The sequence below is a fragment of the Morone saxatilis genome, unplaced genomic scaffold (genome assembly GCF_004916995.1).
Source record: "Morone saxatilis isolate NCDOM2014 unplaced genomic scaffold, NCSU_SB_2.0 Contig17, whole genome shotgun sequence".
Lineage (NCBI taxonomy): Eukaryota > Metazoa > Chordata > Actinopteri > Moronidae > Morone > Morone saxatilis.
The window spans coordinates 18,587,662-18,592,212 of record NW_023339729.1 but is presented as its reverse complement, the minus strand read 5'-3'; the positions used below and the strand labels follow the sequence as shown (position 1 = coordinate 18,592,212).

At 39.4% G+C, this 4,551-nt stretch overlaps 1 pseudogene; it reads right to left on the bottom strand.

Moving 5' to 3' along the window:
* Window positions 1-41: 41 nt before the first annotated feature.
* Window positions 42-4,551, bottom strand: part of LOC118327641 — a 7,016-nt pseudogene continuing 2,506 nt past the window's right edge.

The window sequence follows — 4,551 nt, the reverse complement described above, 5'->3', positions numbered from 1 at the left end:
CCAAAGCTTTATTTTGATGAGTGATTGTGGTATCAGATTAAAGTAGACCTCAGTGTGAGTGGAAAGAAGTGATCAGAAATGAACTGCCACACAGAGAAATTATTAAATGCAGAAACATTACACACAACATGATAAGTGAGACAAATCTTCTAAGACAACATCTTATTTAAATTTTAAAAAATCAAATCAAATCAATTTGGCACTGTGCTGAATGAGGGTTTTGCTGCATTAATTAAATGACGAATAAGTCACATTCATTTTGTATTCATATGCATGATAAGTGCAAACTGTCGTTCTGTTGTTCATGAAAGAACATGCGTGTTAGTGTGTATTAGAAAAGCAGTATATTTTCACCACAGTTAATTAATTAGGCTTAATAAAAAGACACACAGATCAACATACAATGATCACATGCAGAAGTTTCTTTCCACTATAGTATCAGTTAACAACATGCCGTTCCTCCCTTTCTCACTTTTGTTAATATGAAGCTGAATTTGGCCCACGGCTGAGGACACACCACCGGATATTCAAATGGCCACACTATTTTCTACCTCTGTTGGATCCATGTATGTGTATGGGACTTCCAGACTCTTATTTCTGACTTTGATGATTACATGCAACACTTCAAGCTCTCCTTGAAAATCCTGTATCAGCTTGCAGGGAATCTTCTCACTGAAATGGTCCTCTGGGTAATGGCCAAGAGGGACCTGATGAGATCAATGATACATTTAAAAAAAAACATTTTTTAAAAGTACACTATTGACAACTTAATTTGCAGTTGTAGAAAGTTGTTGAATTTACACAATTGTATTTTTTATTAAGTCACTTACGAAGTCAGAGGACTGTCTGCTGAGTAGCCACATGACGGCCATTCCCTGAACTGTTGTGTTGACAGCAGGCAATGTCTCCAGCATTGTGGCCTCGCTTGTTTTCCCCTTTGTGGTTGGTGGAGGACGTTGCAGGGAGATGGGAGTGTTGGGCATCCAGCCACCATAGTCAAACTGCAATGAATGATTGACAGATGAGTGATTAATACTTTTTGAAGCCACGCCCTGCTAGCATGGCTCTAGAATCTAGTTTAGGCTTGCTGTAGGCAGCTGTAACTCAGGAGGTAGAGCGGGTCGTCTGTCAATCTAATCAAAAGGTTGGCAGTTCGATACCCAGCTCCTCCTGCTGCATGTTGAATTGTCCTTGAGCAAGATACTGAGCCCCAAATTGCTCCCGATGTTGTGCATCATTGTATAAATGTTAGTTTGTGTTTGTGATGCGTCATCGATCACTGTTTGAATGTGTGTGAAGTCAAATGCCATTCTATTTTTCCAGCCCTGGATCCTCATCTATTAATTCAAAAAACAGCATTAAAAGGATTCACCTGTCCAGAATTCACAGCTGCGTGCTGTGCTGAGCTTGTGAAGATCGCCATGGTGACAAACTGGATCAACTCAGCCACGGTGGTAAAGGTCTGTGGAATTCCTGAGATTTGACAGAATAAACAGCATTACTTAAAGACGTCTAGATGATAATATAATGGTACATATATGTGCACATTTATCATAATACAGTTTGAGCTCTCTTTAAGCCCACCTGTGTCTGCATGGGAAAGGAATCCCCGTTCGAAAATGTCCAAAATCCACTTCTGCAGTTCAGAGTCTTGCTGGACCTCAGCGTCATTCTTGTAGTAGTAGCTGAGCACTCCCTGCACAAACCTTTGAAACATATGGAAAGTTCTGTAAAACATATTCCTAGTCGACATATACATTTGTATACATGCTGCAGTAGGAAGACACTCTTTTGGGTCCTGTGGTGCAAAGCTCTTCTACTGTACTAGAGGTGTCAACACGCTCTTCCGGTGCTCCAAGCTCCCAATTAGGGCAGAGTCAGCTGTACGGCTGACTGACCTAACTAGTTAATGGCAGCTACAGTTAACTGTTACTTTAACAACAAGTAAAGCTGTTGACCATAAGGAAACATCAGTTATTTTATTCATAAAAAAATGTTTTTCCAACCTACTTTTTGTCTCACTTGTGGTCTGTAACTGAATTTACATTGCTCCATATTGCTAAGTTTCCAAGCTACTGTGGTTGCCATATTTTGGCGTTATGCACTTGTGGGAGATCGTACCCGCTCAACCCAAGTTACTGCAAGAACAGGCATTTTAGGGTGCCGCCTGGGAATGAAAGCGCCACCATTCTAACTATTACAAATCAGTATACCATCAGAATGATTTTGAAGCTGTTAATTTAAGTTAAAACAGATGCATAATGTTGATTTAAATGTAGGGATGCCCGCCATCTCCCCTACGTTCTCTATCAAAGTAGTTCAGGCAGGAACAATTCACATTTCACAGCCAACTGTGAGGGTCTACTTAATTATGAACCAGTAGTTAAGGTTTAGATGACACACTTACACTGTACTGTCATCTCTTTAAGGCATTGTTAATCTAACACCAAGGCCACTTGACATTTAAAGGGCAAATCAACAATAAATCACAGCTCAAAACTGCTGCAGCACTGCTCTTAATGGGTTCAGACTCAGCATGTTAACACTGAGGTTAAAATGCCATCGGTGATGTCAAAGTAGGTGTTTTGCCTTTTCTAAAAAGGCTCAGTCCTGACATTCAGAAGTTTTAGGACTTAAAACCTGGCCTTTGCCATTCTCTAGTGTTATACTGAGAAGTATTTGTAATATTTTGTTCACACTATTTACTGCTGCAGTTAGAATGCTGTTAATATTAGAAACACATCTCAATTTAACACAATACAATTAAACAGCACCACAAACTCCACCCTCCAAAATTATTATAAAGATCAACACTTCTCTAAAACAATTTCAACAAAAACGAAACTTTAAAACCTTTATGAAGGAAGGATTTATTGCAGGGCTGTTGTAATTGACTGCATTAGGTTAAGCTTGATGTACCTTGAACTTATCATTAGGGGCCCCAAAATTTCCAGCAGTGCCTCTGGCAACAGTGACTGCTACGAAAGAGCATGTTTCAACATAAACGGTTGAGATTGCATTAAGATGGACTAACTGAAAGAACTGATTCAAAGAAACCGTTTATTTATGTTGAAACTTATCCGAAACACTGAAATCCTTTTTGAGAAAACCAGTTACACAAGATGGCAGGATTTGGGCTCTCTTATTTCTTATATAAGTATCATGTTGTGCACGATCAGTTATTTAAACAGCAAATTGTGCATTAACAACAACATGTATTGTATACCCAACACTGACTGCCATTCTCTGTGTAGTACATTTCTTGACTTAAGTTCAGGCTAATACAGCCTCACTCAACTGTAAATGATCGCAATGGTCACAGCAACCAGATACTTCAGTCACTCAGTAGTGGCAAAATCAAACCTTCACTCCACAGAAAGCATCTGGTAACAGTAATGAAATGGCTGATCAGGCCAGACTCTCTTTGCAATGGCCGAGCCAGGCATCATTTACCAGAGCATGGAGCACAATTTGCGGATGAACTCAATGGAACAAAATGCATCCTCTAATCCTATATAGTATTTGTATTTTAAGGCTGCTTTCCTGCAAGGATTTGTGCTCCTTGCTGGAGCAATCTCATTAAGACAGATGTGTAGCCTTTGTGCTGGCCAGCTGATCTGTCCTGTTCTCATTAATATCACTTCAGTTGAGGAGAGCATGTGATTGTTTGCTTGGTTTCTAGCAAACAACAACTTCTAGTCCAACTTTTTTCCCCTGCAAGTGGAAATGGAGAGCAAATCCTGTACTGAAATCTCACACAAACCGTCACACATAACCCTCATCTGAGACACTTTAGTGTACTTTATTGCCTCTGAATGCATTCTGATTAAGCCCAACACAGTGTAAATCTTTAAAGTATAGCATGGCAACTATATGTCACTAAAACATCCTTGATTTTGCACTAATACCATATAAATTAAAAAAAACAATATTTGCCCTGATGCAGGCCTGAATGGCAAAAACACATAGGTATGTTTTTTTTTTTACTTTTAATATGAGTAAACAACTATGAGATATTAAAAAAAAATTTAAAGTCACTGCGCTCTTGAGTTCCTCAGATTTCTTTAACAGTTCTAATCTACTCTAAACTAGGATCCCCGACTGAAGAGCACCAAGAGGGACCCCCTTTTTTTTACACCCAAGCAGCATTCCATTCGGTTTGTGTTATGTCTGAAATTATAAACATAATTCAAAAGAAAAAGTCCCTATAATACCTGTGGATGATATCCCAAAGTCTGAGTCCGTCATCTCTGTAGTAGAAGTTTGGCTAAGTATTGACGCCCTCCAGCCAGACGTCAAGGCAAAGTCATCTGTTATGTTTCAGAAGGGAACCTGTAGGTTATGAGGACAAGGATCTCTTCAAGGATTGTGACCAAACCCTCTCACACCAGAGGCTGCAAACTAGAGAACAGTCAATATGTTAGGCTAGAACCACATCCGTGTAATGAGACAATAACCTGTTAGTACTGGTATTGTTGCTCTAGCATGATTGCTCTTAACTGAGATGTGATTTGTCTTTGTGATACCCGAATCTCTCTTTTTGTGATAAAA